General features: G+C 38.7%; 3 pseudogenes across 3 annotated transcripts; 1 reads left to right on the top strand and 2 right to left on the bottom strand.

Moving 5' to 3' along the window:
• The first annotated feature begins 4,346 nt into the window (after positions 1 to 4,346).
• On the top strand, positions 4,347 to 5,001 carry LOC308336307 (transcription factor HES-5-like; annotated as a pseudogene). Its single transcript, XR_013966195.1, has 2 exons — positions 4,347 to 4,468; positions 4,582 to 5,001. The product of XR_013966195.1 is annotated as a transcription factor HES-5-like (transcript).
• Positions 5,002 to 11,842: 6,841 nt separating this feature from the next.
• LOC308335976 (transcription factor HES-5-like) lies at positions 11,843 to 12,497 on the bottom strand (annotated as a pseudogene). The gene is made up of 2 exons: positions 12,376 to 12,497; positions 11,843 to 12,253 (listed from the first exon to the last, which is right to left on the bottom strand). The product of its transcript is annotated as a transcription factor HES-5-like (transcript).
• Positions 12,498 to 15,981: 3,484 nt separating this feature from the next.
• Positions 15,982 to 23,392, bottom strand: LOC308334007 (annotated as a pseudogene). The gene is made up of 4 exons: positions 23,147 to 23,392; positions 22,633 to 23,017; positions 16,533 to 16,659; positions 15,982 to 16,407 (listed from the first exon to the last, which is right to left on the bottom strand). The product of its transcript is annotated as an uncharacterized misc_RNA (transcript).
• Positions 23,393 to 26,966: the final 3,574 nt, after the last annotated feature.

The raw sequence follows: 26,966 nt of genomic DNA, 5'->3' as shown, positions 1-26,966 counted from the left end.
TGATTCATTAATTAATTAGATTCATTAATTATTAGTACTGGCGTTAAGATTAATAAAGTAAGATTCATTTGTATTATTGCTCTTGTAATGTTATTGGAGACACTGGGGGGACACTAGGGGACACTGGGCAGGCACTGGGGAGGCACTGGGAAGACACTGGAGAGGCACTCAGGGGAAAACTGGGGAGGCACTGGGGAGACACTGGGGAGACACTAGGGAGGCACTGGGGAGACACTAGGGAGACACATAGGGAGGCACTGGAGAGACACTGGGGAGACACTGGGGAGGCACTCAGGGGAAAACTGGGGAGGCACTGGGGAGGCACTCAGGGGCAAACTGGGGAGGCACTGGGGAGACACTGGGGAGGCACTCAGGGGCAAACTGGGGAGGCACTGGGGAGGCACTCGGGGGCAAACTGGGGAGGCACTCAGGGAGACACTGTGGGGAGGCACTGGGGAGTCACTGAGGGGACACTGGGGAGGCACTGGGAAGACACTGGGGAGGCACTGAGGGGACACTGGGGAGGCACTGGGGAGGCACTGCAGGCACTGGGGAGGCACTCAGGGGGACACTGGGGGGCACTGCATGGTCAGACACTGGGGTGGCACTTGGGGAGGCACAGGGGAGGTACTGGACATTTCATATCACACACACACCATGATTCACTAGCCCCCCTTTTTTTTTAAGCTTGGCATGGCGCGATTTATTTCAAGCATGGCGCAGCACCATGCCAACAACATTGTGCAGGAAACCCTGCTGCTCCCTATAAGACTGGACTCATTTCACAAACAAACTGTCAGTACATACATCCTTGTTCCTGTGTTGCATGTCTCTCCCCTTCTCTCTCTCCCTCTTTCCTGTCCCTCTTCACTTGATACTATCAATAAAGGCAGAAAAGCCTAAAACAAATCTTTAAAAAATTATAATCTGAAGAGCCTTTTAGGCCTTAAAACACTAAACCTGGCTTTATTTCTAAAGGTATTAATGATGTTCTATAATTATAAAATGTTCTATATATAAATACCTCAGCGATCATCCTTACCCCTGACAGAGAAACACCATCATTCCCCATCCTTGCTGGCATTCTCCAAGGCAACACACTTGCCCCGTTTCTATTTATTATTGTTGTTGATTATGTTCTTCGTATGTCAGTTGATACTATCAATGATAAGGCTACACCCTAGGAGAAGCTCTCGTCATCCTGCTAAATACCTAACCGACACTGACTTCGCTGATGACATTGCGCTTATCAGTCAATCATTGGAATACGCTCAGGCTCTCCTTCAGTCTCTTGAGCAGGCCTCCAACTGTGTTGGTCTCAATGAGCCGAAAACTGAATACTATATATATATATGCAAATCCAACAATAACCACACTATAAAAACACTTAACAACACTCCTCTGAAACAGGTTGATGACTACAAGTATTTGGGTTCATATATCTTCTTCCCAAAAGGACTTTCAAACTAGGAAGGGTATGGCCTGGTCAGCCTGCAATGACATGCATAAGATCTGGTCATCCCAGCTTAGTAAAATGACGACGTTGAGCTGATTCTACTCTATGGCTCCGAGACATGGACACTTTCAAAGAAACTAGAGAAACGGTTGGATGGCACAAGTTTACACCCACCTTCTAATGAGAGCGCAAAATCTGTCTTGGAAGAGCCACCCATCGACTATTCTAATATACGGCAACCTTCCCCGTGTTTCTTCACTAATCCGATCCAGAAGAACAGTTTGCCGGCCACTGCTACAGAGCTGACAATGAGGTTATATCTTCCCTTCTTCTCTGGAGTCCTGCCTCAAAGCAGACCAGAGATAGAAAACTGTCGTTCCCTGATGTCATCGCTAGGGACACATGCATCAGTAAGCAGGAACTGGGGATGACAATGAAGGACCAGGAAGTCTGGCGTGGTGTTGTGAAATCCACTATCTCGACCACGGTCGAAAAATGATGATGATGATTAATGTTTATAATATGCATTTACCAGCAGCGTCTGTTGGTCATATCTTTGCTATCATATAACTATAATATATTGTTGTTGAATGAGATGTCCATCATTTTACCAAATTATAAAAAAAACTTTATTCAGTATGCTCATTTGGTAACTTAGGGTCAGGTAAATAAAATACTCCATTGGTTCTTATGTGTTTCTTATGAGTTTATACAAAACAAGAGAAAAATACTTGTGTTATTAGCAAGCATAAGAGAGCACAGCAGAAAACCACTGTTTTCTTTGTGGCCCTTGTTTTAAAGGATGCATAGCCTTTTAATGCTGTCAAATAAAAAAAACAGAGAAATCGATTTGATACAATGGAAAGGCAAATTGGCACAAAATGTAAAGAATAAGTGAGTACAGGAGAGTTTGTAGACGTAGCACTCTATAGCCTAACTAGTATACACATAGTTTCATTATATAGATATTCCCATAGGTTCTACAGTAGTTTACGTATGATTCTTGAATGATTCTTTTTATGTATTTCATGTGTTTGTTCTTGCTTACTGTAAATCGCTCTGGATTAAGAGTGTCTACTAAATGCCTAAATTGTAGGGAAATTCCTCTCCAAAGGTGTGCCAATTCCCTTTTGAGAATAGTCAGGAGCTGGTGGGGTTGAGCACATGAAGTAGACTGACTCTGCTCTTCAGAGTTTTCCCACACTCTGTTCATTGACAGAGCTCTCTCTAAACAATAGACGTGTGCCTAGTTAAATGCTAATTCACCCCAACACAAGCAGCTCCCAATAATCCCCTGAGGGAAGGGTTTGTTGTCTAGAGAGTCTAGACCTAATACTCCTCAATTAGGGCAGCAAAAAACACATATTTTTAAGCAGACCATAAAAGTATAATATACATGTGAAGTCAGTAAATTATTTATTTGGATGAAGGAAAATATAAAACAAAGTGTGTGTGTGTGTGTGTGTGTGTGTGTGTGGGTGTGTGTGTGTGTGTGTGTGTGTGTGTGCGTGTGTGTGTGTGTGTGTGTGTGTGTGTGTGTGTGTGTGTGTGTGTGTGTGTGTGTGTGGGATCTTTGTCGGTTCTCTGCTCTACATGTAAACTTGTAAAGTGTCTTGAGACAACTAACTTGTTGTGATTTCACAAATTATACAAGATTATATGTGTTAGATGCTAATTATTTTCACAAAATGTAATAAGAAAAGTCTAAATAATATTACAAATATGTTGTGAAATGTATAGAAAAGAATGCCACTCACCATCTCCCACCACTCTGTCTATAAGGGTCTGGGTGTATTGTCTCATCATAGGGGCCCTGTGAGTGAGTTTTCTCTGGTTTCCCACACTCTGTTCATTCACTGCTTTCATTAAGAACAAAAGAAGTGTGTCTGGTTGCACATCACATTAACTATGGACTCAGCCTGGGAGTTGCACCTCAGTGTCTGTGAATGGAAATTCCAAACATCAAGACATGTCCCTGCCAGGCTTTTGTGACAGGGGTCCCATCAAGCTCCTATATGGAATGCAGACATTGCAAGGATTAATGAAAATTCAAATGCTTTCTTCTCAGCTCAGACTTGTTGTTCTGCATACCAGGCTGTTTATTTTGACTGAGGGGATAAAAAAAAAGAATGCTTGGTGAGGTGTTGTCTAATATGGTACAATGTAATTTCACACTGCAGGGGGACTTTGCGCAAAATACAAAGGAGAAATGCAACAAAAATATGTAATGTGTGTTAGCATTTCAACAAGGTAGTCATGTTCAACATTAACACTATGGACCCTATATAATAAATTCCAACTTAATGTTTATTTAATTATATTAATAAATTGGTTTGACCTATAATATAATTTCATTTTTTATCTAAAAAATATTAGCTACTCTCAATTTTGCTAAAATATTAAGACCACCAGCAGAAACAGCTGAAGAATAAAGTAAAGCATGACATTCACAGAGGTTGCAAGTTAGATTGTAAATTTAGGGTATAGGCCTACTGTATATCTATCATGAATAGTGGCAGTATAAAAAGTATAGTTGATTATGAACATGAAATGTTATTTTATTTTTCTTATCTATGTCAACCTCCCACGTGTGTGATGTGATGATGAGCGTGTGCTCAGTCAAAGTCATTGATCCCAATCATTAGACATCAGAACTGCTCTCTTTACAGGGTCACCACTTTCCCAGATTCACACAAAGTCTCTCCATCACCCCCCAGTCGTCCACCTGTTCCCCTGAGATCTAACCATTGTCCCTCAGCAGTAAGATCATTGAGCATGATGCATTCTCAATTGTCTAACCAAGCTTTTTCATTGGCTAAGACTGTGAGAAAGTCCAACCAGACCCAGACCCACACATTCATATGTAGATTGGCGACTATAAATAGGAGGGATGAAGCCAGTAGAGATCAGATTCTCTCTACAGATACCTCTACAGCACAGAGATCGACCATGGCTCCTACAATCACTTCACCAATCACCTCTTCTAAGGAGCTCCTGACTCTGAACCACAAGGTAAATTGAAGACTAAGTGTCAATAAATATCAATAATTATTTGTACTTAATATTCAAATGTATGTTTGTTCTTCAGAATAAGTTTATTAATGATGCCCTTCTTCTTTCCGCAGATAAGAAAACCATTTGTTGAGAAGTTACGCAGAGAGCGAATCAACGGCAGCATTGAGCAGCTCAAGTCTCTCCTGGGTCCAGAGATCCTCAAACAACAAGCTGACTCCAAGCTGGAGAAAGCAGACATCCTGGAGATAACCGTTTGCTTCCTGAGACGACAGCTGCCGTATCAACCTGTCAATGCAGCTCCTGCCAATCAGGGATACGCCAGGTGTGTCCAAGAGGTGGTGCACTTCCTGTCCAAGGATGAGGTGAAGCTACAGTCCCAGAGAAGACTGCTGGACCAATTCCAGAACCTGCAGTCATCCTCTGACAAGAACATGATGGAGACGTGTTTTCCCCAGTCGAGGTCTCGAGTTCAGCCTAGCATCACCAAAGAGAAGAGTCCTGTCAACATTTCCCCCTGGAGACCCTGGTAGTTAACTACAAACTGGAGACAAAATTCAATTGACCACATTGGTCAAATATGTTTGTGCCAGAATGGCATACTTTTATGAAAGAGAAACTACCGTAATTAATTTTGTACAACTAGTTGTACATACAGTGGACTTAAATCTATCACCTCATTTGAGGTATTTGTATTATTTTTTCCCCCTTTTCTTTCTTTTTTTTCTCAAAATGAGAACAGTTGATTTATTTTTGCTTTCTTAAATATTTTAAGGAATTCAATTTGTTTATATGATCATCATTTATGGTGATACACCATGTTGACGTAAGTAAATTTAATGTAACCTTTCCTTCCCTGTGGGAATATTTAGTGTTGATGACATAATTTATCTCCTTGATGGAGATATACTATTTGTGATCATAATATGATTCTTTTTTTAGATTTGTTTTTTCTTTTTGAGTTTAGATATTGATATTCAATATCAAATTTGATAGAACATACATCTTTCATGCGATAAAAATGAAATCTGTATTTTTAACAGATTGAAGGATTCTCTCTTTTGAGAGAACTGCACCAAACAAAATGTGTTGAATTTTCACTCTGTGGGTGACAGCACTCCTACCTTCAATGAAGTAAATGTTACTGTTGTTTAAAACAAATTGTTGAATGAATGTATCTCTTCAAACCAAGTGGATGCGAATAAACCAATCATAAAAAACTATGAGTGTCCTTGTGTTTATTTTGTGCAATTGAATCCCAGTGATTAGTTACAAAATATTTCAGTGAATTTATTCTTTTTCCAACAAGGTAATATAAAACATAAACATAATGTTAGGATGGTAATGAAAATTAATTATATTTTTATTGCTATAACTATATGACTGTGACGGGCCACAGATACCTTTAGCAGGGGCTGCATGCGGCCCACGGGCCGCAGGTTGAGTAGCACTGTGCTATACTATTGAAAAGGCAATGATGTAACCAGAGGTGTTAAGTGAGTTGCCCTCATATAGGCTCTCGACATCGGCCCCAGGGCGTTGAGAACCCCTGCCCAGGCTGCATGCCCTGGCCTAGACTGCTAGAGGTCCTTGAGCGTGTCCGTTCCAGGGGGCTCCCAGCTAAATGCACCCTTAAGGGTCTGTAACTCAGAGAGTGTACAAATTAAACCAAAAGGGGTCAATTTGGTTTAATTTGTATATTCTCAGATTTAACTTAAAGTATGAATTGATATTTTTTTGATAAAAAAATAAGTTAAAATATTAAAGCTCTATATTGTGATAGTGAGCATTGCTATAGAGAGTGTTTCTCCAGCTCTCTGATAAACAGAAAATAAATTTTCAGGTGGGTTGCCAAATTCAGTATACATATTATTTATCAGTTTTAATGTTATAGTGTTCCAGTTTCAATTGTGTCTGCTCATTTCCTTTGTGTCACATCCAATTTAAGTTATTTCATAAATGATGTATCCCTCTCACTCCTGATTGGATGAAATTGGTATCCTGACCTGAAAAAGTATTTTCTGTTCTGTTTACAAAAGAGCCAGAGAGATATGGAGACCCCTGACTGTTACTGAGCAAACAAATAAGAATGAGTAGCTATCAGAATATCAAGCTATTAAAATAAAATAAAAACGGTGCGTGTCACATGTTCAATAGAATTGTGGTCGTATACGGGAACCTACGATCAGTGGTGGAAAGTACAGTAACTAAGTACATTTACATTAAGTATTGAGGTATTGGACTTTACTTGAGTATTTCCAATAGTTTAACTTTTACTTCCTCTCCACTACATCTCAGAGACAAATATACTTTTACTCCACTTACTTGGTAGATTGTGATGGCATACACTACAGTAACTACTTCAGCCCTATAACATTTCGGCCATTTGAAAATAGCTGACCTACAAGCTCACAATGTGTCGTAGATGTGCCGTAGCTTGTAGATCTGCTATTTTCAAAATATGTTTATACATTTTAAAACTTGAAATGGCACATTCTGCATGATGAATACTTTTACTTTTAGTACTTTAAGTACATTTTGATGCAAATACTTTTGTACTTTTACTCAAGTACATTTTGTGTAACGGAGTAGTAAAAACTATGAGTACTTTTTCCACTACTGCCTACCACAGGTCACAGTGCACAGAGAGAGAAGGATGAGGCTGACAGGTGACAAGTGATGTCAAGACACATGAATGGGAATACTACAGTTGGCATTTCTTAATTTCTTCTTTAATTGTTCGAAAATTGAAATTAATCTTTTTATCACCTCTGGTGATACAAAAGAAGGACATAACAGTCAAATACAATATACAGTAATAAGTTCATTTTCAATAGAAAAGAAAAGTCTTTATATGAATGAATGCAATATGCTGTACTTTAAGTCTGTATTTACATTTTCACACAAAGAGTAGATAAGCATTATTCTCTGAATGCATATATGCTACACAACTTTCACCATTTCCATCCATACTGATTTAAAAGACTAATCCTAAGACTTCATGTTCTCAGATGCAAATACCCATGTTGGGGTATTAGATATTACTATTAGTCTACATAATTTTGTTGTGTCATTGCGTGCATCCAAAACATCAAACTGTGTGAATGCATGTATAAAACTCAGCAGCTTCACCATTTCTTGCATAGTCATGAGTCTTTGTTGGGAACTTTGGGAAGAGGAAGAAATGGCCACTCTATACAAAGCAGCACAAAGAACAGAGCAGAATTTCTGTTATCTGCTCATCGTGAACCTCCTTCACCTTTGACTCTGAGTCCATTCATCCTTCCCTGGTAGAGTAGATTGATGGTTCATCCTCTGGCGCACAAAAGAGATAGAAACAACCTTCAACAGTTGGAGCATCTTTTGTGTGACAGCAGGGTCTTCACTCGAATAATTTTGACATCGATCTGTCGCTCTCTTCACAATTAAGCAGCAGAAGGGTTCGCTGTGATGCATATATGTCGAGAGAAAACCAATACCAATATTGTGCTATAAACACACAGACAAAAACAATGTCAAATCTAAAGGCACAGTCGTGCTACATCTTCGTCTGCGGTGGGAAAGAGACGTAGGAAGTCTCTTAAACATCTAGAGTAGCCGTTGTGTGACAGCAGGGTCTTTCTCAGAGTGAAGAAGGACAACGTCTTCTCCAGGAGGTCTGAAGCAGGGATCCCATTCTGCAGGTGTTCTCCGATCATAACCTTCAGCTTCTCTACACCCGTGCTGCATTTCCTCTCCAACATGTGGAGTGTACATCTGTACCTGTGAGAATCAGAACAACCATGAATGGTTAGTTTCTAATGGCTTACATTTTAATCACATAGAGCTCACTATAGGACCTGGTTTGTTCAGTCAATACACAGGCCTATTAAACATTGCCATAAACATATACAGTTCTGGAATAATGGTCCAAAAGACTATTATAATTCCTATAATAAAATCATATAGGATTGTCCAATGTCTAATTTTACATCCTTTACAATCCTATCCCATAGGATATTTTGGACTATGGCTATATAGTAACTAAGTTTGAAAGAAACAAAACATTCAAAAACATTCAAAAGCACCGTTTATCCCCACAAGGATTGTGTGACGTAAAATCATCACACATTAATTTATCAATTTACAGTTAAATGAATACTCTGGATTTGGCAATGTGTGAATTAATGAATGAAGCAGGTTGAAGTTTTAAAGGAGCCATAACATACCTAATGTAGTGGCTCTTTGTGGAGTCCTGAAGAGTGAAGTCAAAGAAAGCCATTGTCAGATGAAGGTCCTCAGTTTACTGCTTTTCCTTAAGAAATGTTTTGCTCGTTTGGCCTTGTTATCGGCTGTAGTTGCTCTCATAGGAGTTGAGAGGGTCTTCTCTTATATCTGCTGTGTCTTCCCTCTGAATTCATGCTTCTTATCCTCATCGTCTCTGCCGTCCATCCAATCAGAAAGCCACTCTGGGACAATAGGCTGAATTTAATGGCTGCTGCAGTGGAACAGGTGTCATTACAGGATCAGCTCAATTATTCTCTGGGAAAGTATCAGTGCGACAGTACCCATGTGGACACAAGGCAATTAAGCTTTATTGCTATTCTGATGTTTAACACAGAGGATATAAATTAACAGAACACCTGAGAACAAGTTACTATAGTCTGGAAGAACATGTACTGTAGGCCTAAAGAATAATTATATACTTTTTTCAACATGTTTGGGTAATTCCTTCAGAAAATCCATCAAAGCACACACACACACACACACACACGCACGCACGCACACACACACACACACACACACACACACACACACACACACTCCCGCCAAAATTTCGTTAAAATGTTGTTCCTCACACACTGCACCTTTCACCAGTGAGCTGCAGCTCGGACAGATGGTTTATCTATACTGGCCCTTAAGCCTACCTCTGTCCTTTGCATGGGACCAGTCCTGGGGCTTTCTGTCAGGGCCGACACACTTCCATTGTGAGTGTGGCTGACAGCCTGCATACTGAAGTGTGGGAAGCCGTGTGTGGCTGTGGCTCCCAGCTCCAGAGAGAGGAGGGCGTGTGACCGGGGCACGCTCAGACCTCGTGCAGGGAGGGAGCCAGCTGTGGGAGATCAGACAAGAGAAGAGAGAAACCTGAGACTCTGCACGGATAGACAGAGTAGTGATTATGGTGATACATACTTATTTGCAGTGGTGAAAACTGAAAAGTAACTATGTACATTTACTTAAGTACTGTACTTAAGTACAATGTTGCTGTATTTGTACTTTACCTGAGTATTTACAATTTCCAATACTTCTACTCCACTACATCTCGGTTCAAAATATTGTGCTTTAATTTACTGCACTACATGTCGATTATTCTCCCAAAACATGCATGGACCACTTCGGCGCTTACAATGCATCGCATCACGACGCATTGTCAGCTTGTAGATCTGTTATTTTCAAAAGATTTTTATACATTTGCAAACTTGAAACGGGACAGTCTGCACAATGAGTACTTTTACTTTTGGTACTTTAAGTACATTTTGAATTCCGGACCTTTACTTGTAACAGAGTATTCTATATTGCAATATTGGTACTTTAAATTAAGTAAAAAATGTGAGTACTTTTTCTACCACTGCTTATTTATGCGCTGGTGTCATGCACTAAAAATATCCAGTCACAATATGTTATGTAGATCTGCAGACAGAGTCAGAAAGACATGATGGATGATGGAAAGCTGGGAATCCAGCTTTTTTGACATATTCCCTATAATACATCGACACAGTAAACTGAGTGTAAAAATAGACCCAACCTGTTGCAGTCATACCGGTTGCTATAAGCACACTGAGTTACAACAATAGCCACCGTGTGCATGTTTTAGGCATATAATTATATGCAAATACAATCCACGTAGAAATACACATGTGTAGGGCTAAAGTGATTAAGAGGAAAGTACATGCAACATACCAAAAGCTCAAACCAACGCTGATAAATCAATGTTTCATCAGTCCCAGTGAGTCCATGAGAAATAATATTTGTAGTACTATAACATATTTTAAGAATAGTTCTATAGGCCTATACAGCATGCTGCTGATTTAACTGTGAGAGTGTTTAGTTAGAGTCAATCATTTATTATCAGGAAGAAATGCATCAAGGGCAGATTTCCATGCAAGACATTTCCAAAAAAGAGCAATCAAGTTTTTCTTTGGAAGAACAACAGTTCTTATAACCATGGCTAATGTATTGTAATAAGATAATCCACTGGCATTAATTAAGACCTAGTCAAATACTTCATAAAGTCAGATTAAGATAACTAATTTTGAGATCTTTATCAGTGAATGGAGAAGGAAATGTTCACAAAAGGTTGCAGTTGATGTTTTTTTTATTGAAGAAGATTCAATGAATCATTCATTTCAGCAATATATAACTGAGCTAAAGGCACATAGAAGTGATGACACATCACAACAATAACTTGGATATTTCTCCAAGACAATGTACTCAAAACGAGTAGAGGATTTACAATGACAACTTGTCTCTATGAGAGACGTAGGTGGGACAGTGTGACATGAACAATTATACAATTGGTTGTTGAAAACAAAAATCAAAATGATCAAAATAAGATCATAAAATACACCAGGTTTTTGCCAATTTCCTAAATGATGATAAAAAGATAAATAGCCAGTGTATTCGGTCAATAACATTCATAGAGAAGGACGATGCACATTGTCATAACAATTGTAGTGTCAAGAGAGAATTGTGACCGTACATTGATATGCTTTTTAAAAATAAAAAGATACTACTTTAAGATAAAATACTTTATCCTTAAAGTACACATTTTAGATCAATATAACTGATCCGTAACTGTCAAATACATTGTCAAGTCTTCAAGGTTGACAGATAAATTCAATATTATATTGCATTATACTGAAGATACTTCACAATACACATTGTCATAACAATGTTAGTGTCACTAGAAATTAATGTCAGTAAAGTTAGGTATGCCTTTTGAATTGATCTTACAATAGATCAGGCTTAATTAATCACTTAGATTAAACATATATGTCCACTTGAGGACAGTAAAAGTTTCAGATCAATATAACTGATCTTTAACTGTCAGGTAAAAACATTGTCATGGCAGTTAAAAGATCCACCTCATAACTTAAAATCTGCTGCTCCATGCCTTAGTGATGTTTTTTCAGTCTCTGAACATTTTCTTTTCTGATGAAAAGAAAAATACGTTTTAACATAAAACATTAGCCTACAAGTAGTAAAAAAACCCTTCTTTACAAAGTGTACATGGAAAGGCAGTCTTTCTGTATTTAAATTACAGCTGTTTGACAGAAATCCTGGACCAATATGGTCAAGTCAATTAATCAGGTTTGAGTTCCAGTCTGTAGTTTTCTACCAAGGCCTCCAGAGGGCGATGTTGACTGGACTCTTCTCTTTGGTGCTGCTGGACTGAACTGGAGACCTCAACTGAGGCAAACAAGTCTCCTTGTCAGTGGATGACTGCAGGTTCTGGAAGTGGTCCAGCAGTCTTCTCTGGGACTGTATCTTCACCTCATCCTTGGACAGGAAGTGCACCACCTCATGGACACACTTGGAGTATCCCTGATTGACAGGAGCTGAGTTGACAGGTTGATACTGCTGCTGTCGTCTCAGGAAGCAAACTGTCATCTCCAGGATGTCTGCTTTCTCCAGCTTGGAGTCAGCTTGTTGTTTGAGGATCTCTGAACCCAGAAGAGACTTGAGCTGCTCAATGCTGCTGTTGATTCGCTCTCTGCGTACCTTCTCCACCAATGGTTTTCTAATCTGCAGAAAGAAGAAAGACATAATTAATTAACACATTCTGAACAACAACATACATTTGAGTACAACCAGAACCAATTATGAACAATATTTTAAGTGTCCGTTTAGTTGAGTCTTCAATTTACCTTGTGGTTCAGAGTCAGGAGCTCCTTAGAAGAGGTGATTGGTGAAGTGATTGTAGGAGCCATGGCTGATCTCTGTGCTGTAGAGGTCTCTGTAGAGAGGATCTGATCTCTACTGGCTTCATCCCTCCTATTTATAGTCTTCAATCTACATATGAATGTGTGGGTCTGGGTCTGGTTGGACTTTCTCACAGTCTTAGCCAATCAGAGAGCCAGGAAGGACAATGAGGAATGTAATGCTGCCGTGCCACATGCTCCATGCTCTTACTGCTGAGGGACAATGGTTCTCAGATCTCAGGGGAACAGGTGGACGACTGGAGAGAGGCTTTGTGTGAATCTGGGAAAGTGGTGACCCTGTAGAGAGAGCAGTTCTGCTGTCTAATGGTTGGGATCAATGACTTTGACTGAGCACACGCTCATCATTACATCACACACGTGGGAGACAGATAGCGCCTAATTAATGGCATAACATAGAATAAGCTGAACAATTTACAGGCCAGTGCATATTACCATGCGATGTATATCACATTCTATCTACATTATGTGGAATATCTGGTTATATGTACATTTTGTACATATTACTAATGAGTGACATTTTAACATGTTAACAAGATCTTGGAACAACTGTACAAACTTAGAGAGCAACTATCGATTTAGTTTCATGATGTGGGTCTTTGGAATTTATTCTGTAAATATTTTTAATTTGATGCTGTGATGTAATGTGCATGAATGAAGCAGATGTTTCTCCTGTCTTGTCACTTGACGTCATGTGAGTAGAGAGTTGGTCAGAGTTTCCCACACTGAGTCCTGTGTGCTGTGGTCAATGCACTACAAAAGGACTTTGAATGGCCTTTAGTGGTGGCTGTTTCCTCTGTGTTGTCTTGACACAGAACATGATATCCCAAACCATCTGGATTGAAAGGACCACATTGGCTGGCACCCAAGTTTTAGAATTGACAAGAAACACAACTAAAGTAATTTGAATGCCTTTTGAAACTACTAATGTAGAATTACTTGGCTGGAAATAGTAATAACCGTAAACTTACGTCACGTGACACAAAAGGCAATCAATTTGTCTTGGTATGAATTATACAGGGGCTTATGAATAGCATTTTCTTGGACATTACATTTTACATGTAGATTAAAACCATATGCAGCAGATACGTCTTTCTTCTTCTTGGGGAAGTTAAAAATAACACTTGAGAAACACAAGCAACATCATCAATACACAATAACACAATGGTCATATAAATTATGGTAACAATGGCTGCTCTTTTGTGAATATTGCTTGAAGTGACTGTTCAAATAGTAGGAATCAGACTATATTTCTGTCTGATTTGGCCTATGCCATTGCATGTGGTTGCCTGGTTGGTTACATTTGTACACTCTCAGAATTAACAGAGGATTTTATGGTGTATGAAACATGAACATGGAGGAACTGTAGGTACATAACGAGACGGGTGCTAGTTCCAGTGGTGGAAAAAGTACTTGTGTTTTTACTTAAGTAAAAGTACCAATACTGCAATATTGAAATACATGTCCGGAATTCAAATTTGACTTGAGTAATTAAAGTATTGGTAAGTATTGGTTTAACAATGTACTTAAAGTACCAAAAGTATAGGATACTCGATGTAGTGGAGTAGAAGTAAAAGATGTGGGAATTTAAATACTCAAGGAAAGTACAAATACCTCAAAATTGTACTCAAGTTCAGTACTTAAGTTTAATGTACTTTGGGTGAGGTACGGTACGGACCTCATGGGACACTGCTCTCCAGAGCATTCCCACACTTTGGTCATTGACATGTCTCTCACTGAACTATAGGCATGTGCCTACTACTTAAATTCCTCCCTGCCAAGCAGATTCTGTTAATTATCTCATTGTAGCTATTTTGTTTGCAAACAGACACAAATCAGTAATTAATGGAAGCAAGTCCATACATTTAAAAGTAAACATAAAGTCTTAATGGTTGGACTTCTAGCTTTCCTCAACAACACGAGAAAAGGATCATACTGTAGGGCCTATATGAATTTCAATATAAAAACACGGTAGCTAACACTGGCCCAACAGTATAATCAATAGGCTCGACTTGATCAAGGATTTATTTTGAGGAAATAGAACTGCATTTGAAGTCTTCGAATATATGTCACATATTCATGACATGGCATGACATGACATTAAGCAAAGTGTAAGAATAAAATAAAATGTGATTACTTTAAATCAATGTCCAATGTGTTTACATAATAGCATCGAAGAATAAGAAGAAGCATCATTGCCCATTCTACTATGTTGAAAGATAACTAAAGCACAGTTCAAAGGTTCTTGTCCCATCACACGTCACCACCAGGATAGAGATTTGGAACTATTGTATCACTGTGAGTGAGTTTTCCCGGGTTTCCCACACGCTGTCCATTCACAGCTTTCATTGGGGGAACAATCAAACTGTGTCCCGTTACCCATCACATAGCTTGTGTGAGCTCATTGTCCAATATTTAGAAATAAAATAATGTCCCTTATTAATTGTTATAATATTTTGCATAATAGGCCTAACGGTATGTAACATTATTATATTTCTATAGATCTGGTATAGAGACTTGTGTCAATGGGTAGAGAAAATTCAATGACAAGAAAGATGGCAGTTGAGTCTGGTTTATTCAATGAACCTCTGTGAGTCGTATAATCTCACATCAGGTGAAAATTCCTGAAGTGAAGGCAGCTACAAGTGATGACACATCACAACAATAACTTGGACATTTCTCCAAGACACTGTACTCAAATAGAGTAGAGGGTTTACAATAACTTGTCTTTATGAAAGACATACAATATCACATTATACAAATTGAATAATATTGTGAGAAAATATTACACATTGTGTAAACTGTTCAGTGTTCATCGGAACAAAAGCATAAGAAAATAAGACCTTAAAACAGATCATCACAAAAAAAAATGATAGGCTACATCATAATGTCAGTGTCACTACAAAAAAGTGACAGCAGTAAAGCATCACTTTAAATGTTACTGGCTCCTGCATAACCGTATCCGTATAGCATATGTAATGCATAATAGCAAAAACTCATTGAAATGAGCACTTCCAGTTCAACTTGAACTGCAACAACCGAGTAATAAATGTCACAATAATATGACAGCTTGAATCAGTGTTTGCAATAAAGACACAGTGATAATTATTTTCAATTTCTCAGAAATTACGTCAGTGTCACTACAAAAAGGTGACAGCAGTAAGTTAAGTATGCCATTTAAACATAACGATCTATAATGTACAGACCTATCTTGCGTAACCATATAGGATATGAAATGTATAATGGTAAAACGTCATTGACATTAAGCACTTCTAGTTCAACTTGAACTGCAACAATCAGGTAATAAATGTCATAATAATATGACAGCATGAATCTGTCTTTGCATTAAAGACAATGATAATTATATTCATTTTCTCTGAAACAGTATTTTTTCTAATTAGTTTAAACATTAAAGGTATTATGAAGCTGTCTGTAAATACAGAGAAGCAGTACATTCAGTATTGAATGATACAGTTCTTTGACAGTCTTGGACCAATATGGTCAACTCAAGTTCGAGTTACAGGCTGCAGTTTTCTACCACGGCCTCCAGAGGGCGATGTTGACTGGACTCTTCTCTTTGGTGATGCTGGACTGAACTGGAGAACTCGGCAGAGGCAAACAGAAACATGTCTCCTTCATGTTCTTGTCAGAGGATGACTGCAGGTTCTGGAAGTGGTCCAGCAGTCTTCTCTGGGACTGTATCTTCACCTCATCCTTGGACAGGAAGTGCACCACCTCTTGGACACACCTGGAGTATCCCTGATTGGCAGGAGCTGAGTTGACAGGTTGATACTGATGCTGTCGTCTCAGGAAGCAAACTGTTATCTCCAGGATGTCTGCTTTCTCCAGCTTGGAGTCAGCTTGTTGTTTGAGGATCTCTGGACCCAGGAGAGACTTGAGCTGCTCAATGCTGCTGTTGATTCGCTCTCTGCGCAACTTCTCCACCAATGGTTTTCTTATCTGCAGAAAGAAGAAAGATATCATTAATAACCAAATTCTGAAGAACATTCATTTGAACAAGTAACAAACTAACAACCAATTATGAACAATATTTAAGTGTCTGTTCAGTTGAGTCTTCAATTTACCTTGTGGTTCAGAGTCAGGAGCTCCTTAGAAGAGGTGATTGGTGAAGTGATTGTAGGAGCCATGGCTGATCTCTGTGCTGTAGAGGTATCTGTAGAGAGAATCTGATCTCTACTGGCTTCATCCCTCCTATTTATAGTCCCCAATCTACATATGAATGTGTGGGTCTGGGTCTGGTTGGACTTTCTCACAGTCTCTTAGCCAATCAGAGAGCTAGGAAGGACAATGAGGAATTAGTGCTGCCACATGCTCAATGCTCTTACTGCTGAGGGACAGTGGCTAGATCTCAGGGGAACAGGTGGACGACTGGAGAGAGGCTTTGTGTGGATCTGGGAAAGTGGTGACCCTGTAGAGCAGGGGTGGCCACACTTTTTTGACTTGAGAGCTACTTTCAAAATGACCAGCTCAACAAGATCTACCCACCGAAAACATTATAATACCATTGCTGAAAATGGCTTTGGAATAGCGTCGCTGGCATTACATATATAGACAAATACAATTGGAAAGGGAAATAAAGGGGGAGAAATGGAATAAGTAGAGATTTTGCATTTAATCTGTAATTCTACCGACATTTGTGCACAGCAACACTCTTGAAAACAAAGTATTGCATTTTGGGTTTGAGCTGACAGGCACTTTTGAATGTAGATCAATCAAGTCAACTTAATTCTTGGCAGATGATGCCAAAAAATTTAAATTAAATATTCTTTGGGGGCATGTCATGTGATCTACCTGCACAGCGTTTGTGATCTACTGGTAGATCACAATCTACCTTTTGGGCACCCCTGCTGTAGAGAGAGCAAATCTGCTGCCTGATGTTGAGATCAGTGACTTTGACTGAGCACACGGCAGGCTCCTCATTACATCACACACGTGGGAGACAGTTAACAATCATCCATTGGGTAAAATAATGATCTACACAATTTACTGACCAGTGTAAAGTTAACACTGTGTATAGTATAGTATACACAATCTGCATCTTGTATATCTGGCACATATGTTCCACCATAAATAGGCGTATCATTAACATGTTGCAGACAGAACACACGCTAATCAGACTATCATACGTTATACTGGTGTAGCACTAGCCTGGCTAATAAGCCAGACCGAATCAGCGGTTGGCAGGCAAAAACAATTGCCTGCCGACAGTGTTGTGTGATATTAGTCTTATTAGCCAGGCTAGTGTAGCACTGCCGCTTAAGGGTAGTGCATAAACCAGGTTTGAGGCCTCATGCTTAGCCTTGAGTATATTGACTGGGTAGGTTTTCGTATTTAGTTGTATTGTAGTCGTTTTGCTATATTTTGTATAATGTAATGAATTTGTATTGAGTGGTAAACAGATGTATTGTGATCTATTGTTGTCTAGAGGACAACTAACCTATCTAACCTAACCTACAACCTTTCACTGTTTTTCCCACTGTGCCATATTGTATTTGAGACTGGGTTTTACCAGATTATCTGTTGGGCCATGTGCCAATGTGCCATAGTGGTGTTGAGGAGTCTGAGGACATGGGTTTATATTGGGGCATTAATTAATAGTGCATGGTTTGGATTTTGTTTACTGTGTTTACTTTCATTACTTTATTTACTTCATTTGCTCTTGGTTTAGCCCATTTGTATTGTTTACAAATGGGCTAAACCGAAGCCTTCACTCTATATCACCTGCTGTAGGATCATGATTTCCCAGCTATAATAACCCCTCATCCCTTCTGTATTTTAACTTGAATATATTTTTCTACATGACATTGACACTGCCGCCTCTGGTTCTGTTCATCCTGAACCCGTACAAAATTGGGAAACCGTATCTTGTTCAGTTACATTGTCCAGAAGCATATACAGTAGCGATGGTTAATGTGTTTGTAGGATCCCTCACTCCTATTTGTGAGGGTGGCGTAGTCATTTCATAATGAATGCCACAGACGAAAAAACAGTCTAAGTCCACACTATTTATCCATAATGTATAAATGATAGATAAGAGGTCAGGACAACGAGGCCTTTTCGTGGAGTGGCCAGAATGAAATTTGGACTAAGACTGTTTTTCGTCTGTGGTACTCACAGCCCTGCTACACTGACATGGATCACTTACATGAGTACTATAGGCCTACAGAAAAGAACCCTAACCCTAACCCTAACCCTAGTGCAAAATAAATCATAGAAAATATTAAGTGATCATGTCAGTGAAGAACAAACTGTTCCATTCATATTTTCAGAAACATGAATTATTCCAAAGTCTATGGTGTATGAAACATGAATGTTTCGTTGAGGTATAGGTACACAATGAGACGGGTGCCAGTTCCCCTGGAGGGGGTTGAAGTACGGACCTGGGACACTGCTCTCCAGAGCATTCCCACACTTTGGTCATTGTCATGTCTCTCACCGAACAATAGGCATGTGCCTACTACTTAAATGCTAATTCCTCCCTGCAAGCAGATTCAGTTGATTATCTCATTGTATACCTAAGATGTTTACAAACAGACATAAATCAATTAATGCAAGCAGGTAGTACTGTAACTGCATACATTTACAAGTTAAAAGACTGTAAAGTAGCCTAATAATGTCTGGACCTCCAGATTTCCTCATCCTCAACAATGCGATAACATTCAAATGTATGCTCTGTTAAATGGTAAAAACATGTTTTATTACGGATTTGTATTTATTTTTAAAATAATAAATAATAAAATCACATGCAGATCAACACCAACAGTATTTTTTCATAGAATGTACTTTGCGTCTAGATGTGTTACTTTTAATACTGACAAAAGTAAATTCAAACGATCCCTGATGTGAAATAAAAGAAGCAATTGCTGAGTTAAAAATGGTAAATAAATGGTAAATAGTGCATTTATATAGCGCTTTTTTCCAAGGCAAAAATGTCTCTTTCACATTAAAACGTATATAGTTAGATGTCACAGATGAAACAGGTGTCTGTTGGCTGGAAGTCATGTGAGTAGAGAGTTGGTCAGAGTTTCCCACACTGTCTCTTGTGTGCTGTGGTCAATGCACTATAAAAGGACTTTGAATGGACCTTTAGTGACTGACGGCTTTTTAGCTCTGTGTTGTTGAGACAGAAAAGAAACTGGCATACGTCACAAGCCATCTGGAGGGAAAGGATCTCAAAGGGGATTGCAAGAAACATGGCTTACGTCATACATGCATATAAGTTGCTGCTAGTGTAATATTCGTGGTGTAACATCACACTTTACAGTAGTGTGCACTGTGCATGAAAAACCTACTCCACTTGAATTCCTTGATAAATGTTTCCATATTAATCATGAGGATGGGTTTTGAGACAGCTCGTTCCTGAAGTGTGCCAATTCCCCTCTGAGAATAGTCAGCTGCTGGTGGGGTTGAGGATGCTAAAGACATTGAAATGTGACTCTGCTCTCCAGAGCTTTCTCACACTCTGTTCTCACACACTGTTCATTGACAGAGCTCTTGCTGAACAATAGAAGTGTGCCTAGTTAAATGTTAATATATCCCAACAACAGCACTTGCCAATGAACCCCCTCCAAAATATCATTTCTAGTTGTTTAAGAGAAATCAAAAGCTTACTGATGATAATGATGATGATATGACGATAAACACACAATGAAGAAAAAACAGTTATCTTCAACTTATGATATAGGCTATAATAGTATTTATAAATGCATTTGTATATTGCCTTTATCCAAGGCGCTTTACATAGATTGTGCATTACATTCACCCATTCACACACACATTCATACACTGATTGCGGCAGAAGCCATGCAAGGTACCAACCAGCACATCGGGAGCAATTTGGGGTTCAGTGTCTTGTCCAAGGACACTTTGACATGTAGACAGGAGGAGCCGGGATTCGAACCGCCGACCCATGGATCATTGGACATGGACGACCTGCTCTACCTCTTGAGCCACAGTAGCCCCTATAGTTCTCTCTAAGCCAGTGATGAATGACATACAAATAATCATCAAATGAATTCTGGGTGTATGGAAATTATATTATAATTGGTTGATTCCTTGTAGATCATATTTTGTTAAAATACAGATACTATAAATGATAAGGCTGGTTCAGAATGGATCAATATGTGTCCAGACACCCCCATCAACCTCTGACTCCCCCAGGGTAGAGGTCTGGATCTATTGTCCCACAGGGGCTCTGTGAGTGAGGTTTCTCTGGTTTCCCACACTATGTCTATTGACTGATTTCAATGAAGAGACAATAGAAGTGTGTCTTATTATACATCACATTAGTTACACAATGTGACGTCATTGTTTAGGAGAGGAGCGACATAGAGGCAAACTTTTGGGATCTAAGTTGGTTGTCATTCCAAAATAATGACATGGCAATATTATGCAAGACAAAACCATGACTTTGTAAAATAGTGCTGCATGGAATGAGTTTAAGCTGTTTTCATTTGAAAAGTTACCTCGATAAGCCAGGCAATTGCACAGATTGCCATTTAGGTCTGAATAATTTAATAAACTCTGAAGGTAATTAAATCTTCATTGGCCTAATAATAAAAATACTAATAATGTTGATCATTGCTATTGTAATATCGAGATGAAGTTAATTCATAGAGACAAAAGACAAAGGACTAAAAAGATGTCAGTTTGTTTGTTTATTGAAAAAGACTCAATGAGTCACATCAGGTGGATCAAATTCCTGTCCTGAAGCCAGATAGAAGTGATGACACATCACAACAATAACTTGGATATGTCTCCAAGACATTGTACTCAAAAAGAGTCGAGGATTTACAACAACTCGTCTCTATGAGAGACATAAGACATTGTGTTAAATGAACAGCATTGTGGGTAAACATATACAGTACTTTCCATTTCACAGTAGTTGGTTCAGTCATAGAACCATAATACTTTGCACTTAGTAAAGAAAAACCAAAAAAGACAAATGAAAGAAATATGATCTTAAAATAGATCAGGTTTTGCTAATCACAGTTTGATGACAAAAAGTTAAACAACCTGTTCGGTCAATATGACATTCATAGGATTTACATTATTATGGAAATATTAGTGTCACTGGAAAATGGTGACAGTATGATTTTAATCACCCCTGTTAAAACAAAAGGATAAATTAGACATATTGATCTTACAACAGATCAGTCTTAATTAATCACTTAGATTCCTATATCTAGTCCACAAATCAATATGATCTATAACATCAGGTAAAACAAAAATATCCCAGCAGTGTAAAAAAGAAGGAACGTTTTTTCAGTTTGATCTGATTCTATAATATCAGGTAAAACAAAAAATATCCCAGCAGTGAAAAAAGTCACAGCACAAGAGCTATAGCTTGGAGCTAACATTAATATCAGATAATTCTGATGTATAAGGTCATTCATGCAACATGCATGGTGTTCATGCCAAGATATTGTCAGAGTTTAGCATGAAAGAAATATCACAGTTGGATCAGAGTCAGAGAGCCATAATATTTTGCACTATTCTGCACTAAAAAACAAAGAATAATAATGAAAAAAAGATACAAAAGATAATCACAGAGTGATGACAAAAAGTTAAACAACCAGTTTGGTCGATTGCATTGACATGATTTAAATCACTATGCAAATATTAGTCACTAGAAAATCGGGACATCGATAATTTTAAGAATCCATTAAAAAAAAGGACAGATAAAATATTGATCTTACAACAGATCAGTCTTAATAATCACTTAGATTATAGTATAGTCCACAATGGAAAACCCTCCACAAGAAGGACGTTATTTTCTTTTAAACAATTTAATCTAACAATCAGGTAAAACGTTAACTGATTGTTAGATTGCCTAACCGTAAAACGGTGACAGTTATAACAACAAAAATGTCACAGCTGTGAACAATACATTCAGTATCCTATAAATAGCACTAATATCAGATTATTCTGATGTGTCAATTGACTCATGCAACATACGTACATGGTGTCCGTGCCAACGTATTGTCATGGGTTAACATGAAAGACACATTGACACATTTTCTTAATTTTCATGGAAAATTAAACAAATTGTTAACTTCACAGTTGACAGTAATCTTGGACCAATATGGTCAACTCAGTCAGTCAAGTTGGACTTCCAGTTTGCAGTTAACTACCAGGGTCTCCAGAGGGCAATGTTGACTGAACTCTTCTCTTTGGTGATGCTGGACTGAACTGGAGACCTCAGCTGAGGCAAACATGTCTCCATCATGTTCTTGTCAGAGGATGACTGCATGTTCTGGAAGTGGTCCAGCAGTCTTCTCTGGGACTGTATCTTCCCATTATCCTTGGATAGGAAGTGCACCACCTCTTGGACACACCTGGAGTATCCCTGATTGACAGGAGCTGAGTTGACAGGTTGATACTGCTGCTGTCGTCTCAGGAAACAAACTGTCATCTCCAGGATGTCTGCTTTCTCCAGCTTGGAGTCAGCTTGTTGTTTGAGGATCTCTGAACCCAGGAGAGACTTGAGCTGCTCAATGCTGCTGTTGATTCGCTCTCTGCGCAACTTCTCCACCAATGGTTTTCTTATCTGCAGAAAGAAGAAAGACATGATAAATAAACACATTCCAAAGAACAACATTCATTTGAACAAGTAACAAACTAACAACCAATTATGAACAATATTTTTAGTGTCCGTTCAGTTGAGTCTTCAATTTACCTTGTGGTTCAGAGTCAGGAGCTCCTTAGAAGAGGTGATTGGTGAAGTGATTGTAGGAGCCATGGCTGATCTCTGTGCTGTAGAGGTATCTGTAGAGAGAATCTGATCTCTACTGGCTTCATCCCTCCTATTTATAGTCCCCAATCTACATATGAATGTGTGGGTCTGGGTCTGGTTGGACTTTCTCACAGTCTCTTAGCCAATCAGAGAGCTAGGAAGGACAATGAGGAATTAGTGCTGCCACATGCTCAATGCTCTTACTGCTGAGGGACAGTGGCTAGATCTCAGGGGAACAGGTGGACGACTGGAGAGAGGCTTTGTGTGGATCTGGGAAAGTGGTGACCCTGTAGAGAGAGCAAATCTGCTGCCTGAAGTTGAGATCAGTGACTTTGACTGAGCACACGGCACGCTCCTCATTACATCACACACGTGGGAGACAGTTAACAATCATCCATTGGGTAAAATAATGATCTACAGAATTTACTGACCAGTGTAAAGTTAACACTGTGTAGTATACACAATCTGCATCTTGTATATCTGGCACATATGTTCCACCATAAATAGGTGTATCATTAACATGATGCAGACAGAACACACGCTAATCAGACTATCATACGTTATACTGGTGTAGCACTAGCCTCATTTGCTCTTGGTTTAGCCCATTTGTATTGTTTTGATTTGATTTGATTTGATTGGTTTATTTGCTGTATGTTTAGTTTGAAGGACCCAGTAGGACACGAAGCCTTCACTCTATATCACCTGTTGAGGAGTCTGAGGACATGGGTTTATATTGGGGCATTAATTAATAGTGCATGGTTTGGATTTTGTTTACTGTGTTTACTTTCATTACTTTATTTACTTCATTTGCTCTTGGTTTAGCCCATTTGTATTGTTTACAAATAGGCTAAACCGAAGCCTTCACTCTATATCACCTGCTGTAGGATCATGATTTCCCAGCTATAATAACCCCTCATCCCTTCTGTATTTTAACTTGAATATATTTTTCTACATGTTGAATAAACTTGACACTGCCGCCTCTGGTTCTGTTCATCCTGAACCCGTACAAAATTGGGAAACCGTATCTTGTTCAGTTACATTGTCCAGAAGCATATACAGTAGCGATGGTTAATGTGTTTGTAGGATCCCTCACTCCTATTTGTGAGGGTGGCGTAGTCATTTCATAATGAATGCCACAGACGAAAAAACTGTCTAAGTCCACACTATTTATCCATAATGTATAAATGATAGATAAGGGGTCAGGACAACGAGGCCTTTTCGTGGAGGGGTCAGAATGAAATTTGGACTAAGACTGTTTTTCGTCTGTGGTACTCACAGTCACAGCCCTGCTACACTGACATGGATCACTTACATGAGTACTATAGGCCTACAGAAAAGAATAGTGCAAAATAAATCATAGAAAATATTAAGTGATCATGTCAGTGAAGAACAACCTGTTAAAAATTCCATTCATATTTTCAGAAACATGAACTTATTTCCAAAGTCTATGGTGTATGAAACATGAATGTTTCGTGGAGGTATAGGTACACAATGAGACGGGTGCCAGTTTCCCTGGAGGGGGTTGAAGTACGGACCTGGGACACTGCTCTCCAGAGCATTCCCACACTTTGGTCATTGTCATGTCTCTCCCGGAACAATAGGCATGTGCCTACTACTTAAATGCTAATTCCTCCCTGCAAGCAGATTCAGTTGATTATCTCATTGTATACCTAAGATGTTTATAAACAGACATAAATCAATTAATGCAAGCAGGTAGTACTGTAACTGCATACATTTAGAAAGTTAAAAGACTGTAAAGTAGCCTAATAATGTCTGGACCTCCAGATTTCCTCATCCTCAACAATGCGATAACATTCAAATGTATGCTCTGTTAAATGGTAAAAACATGTTTTATTACGGATTTGTATTTATTTTTTAAATAATAAATAATAAAATCACATGCAGATCAACACCAACAGTATTTCTTCATAGAATGTACTTTGCGTCTAGATGTGTTACTTTTAATACTGACAAAAGTAAATTCAAACGATCCCTGATGTGAAATAAAAGAAGCGATTGCTGAGTTAAAAATGGTAAATAAATGGTAAATAGTGCATTTATATAGCGCTTTTTTCCAAGGCAAAAATGTCTCTTTCACATTAAAACATATATAGTTAGATGTCACAGATGAAACAGGTGTCTGTTGGCTGGAAGTCATGTGAGTAGAGAGTTGGTCAGAGTTTCCCACACTGTCTCTTGTGTGCTGTGGTCAATGCACTATAAAAGGACTTTGAATGGACCTTTAGTGACTGACGGCTTTTTAGCTCTGTGTTGTTGAGACAGAAAATAAACTGGCGTACGTCACAAGCCATCTGGAGGGAAAGGATCTCAAAGGGGACTGCAAGAAACATGGCTTACGTCATACATGCATATAAGTTGCTGCTAGTGTAATATTCGTGGTGTAATATTACACTTTACAGTAGTGTGCACTGTGCATGAAAAACCTACTCCACTTGAATTCCTTGATAAATGTTTCCATATTAATCATGAGGATGGGGGTTTGAGACAGCTCGTTCCTGAAGTGTGCCAATTCCCCTCTGAGAATAGTCAGCTGCTGGTGGGGTTGTAGGATGCTAAAGACATTGAACTGTGACTCTGCTCTCCAGAGCTTTCTCACACTCTGTTCATTGACAGAGCTCTCGCTGAACAATAGAAGTGTGCCTAGTTAAATGTTAATATATCTCAACAACAGCACTTCCCAATGAACCCCCTCCAAAATATCACTTTCCAGTTGTTTAAGAGAAATCAAAAGCCTACTGATGATGATGATGATATGACGATAAACACACAATGAAGAAAAAACATGTATCTTCAACTTATGATATAGGCTATAGTTCTCTCTAGGCCAGTGATGAATGACATACAAATAATCATCAAATGTATTCTGGGTGTATGGAAATTATATTATAATTGGTTAATTCCTTAAGTTGTAGATCATATTTTGTTAAAATACAGATACTATAAATGATAAGGCTGGTTCAGGATGGATCAATATGTGTCCAGAGTCCAGACACCCCCACCCTCTGACTCCCCCAGGGTAAAGGTCTGGATCTATTGTCCCACAGGGGCTCTGTGAGTGAGCTTTCTCTGGTTTCCCACACTATGTCTATTGACTGATTTCAATGGAGAGACAATAGAAGTGTGTCTTATTATACATCACATTAGTTACACAATGTGACGTCATTGTTTAGGAGAGATGGCGCCAAAACCTTTGGGATCCAAGTTGGTTTTTCTAAAAGAACAACTGGAATCTGGAGTCATTCCAAGCAATATTATGTATGCATATATACTGTGTATTCGACATATTATATTCATATATATAGATATATGTGTGTATTGTGTAGGTGTTTGATATTAGGCAGCCCTTGATGCTTTCATCCTACACATTAGACCTACATTATTGATGATCATGACTTATTGGGATATTAATTATTTCATGATATGAATATTATTTACTATTAAAGTTATTGGATTTAACTGCTATTTATGATTTGGTTTGTTGGATATGTTTGGATATGTTTACTGATGCCAAACATTGTATATTCCCTTTGTACAGCAAATTTAGCTATTTCATAGCCTATAGTTCAGAATAATTTAACAAACTCTGAATGACTTATAATTAAATCTCCCATTGGCATAATTTATGAAAAGACAAATAATGTGAAGAGACAGACAATTTCCTTGCATGAGAGGGGGAGAGTTGGTGGAGTTAGTTGTTTTAGCAGACAGTTTGAGGGTCCAATGGAGCTAAGAGGTTTTGTCT

The sequence above is a fragment of the Protomyctophum bolini genome (genome assembly GCF_963924005.1).
Source record: "Protomyctophum bolini genome assembly, chromosome: 2".
Taxonomy (NCBI): Eukaryota; Metazoa; Chordata; class Actinopteri; order Myctophiformes; family Myctophidae; genus Protomyctophum; species Protomyctophum bolini.
This window is presented reverse-complemented; position numbering and strand designations above follow the sequence as displayed.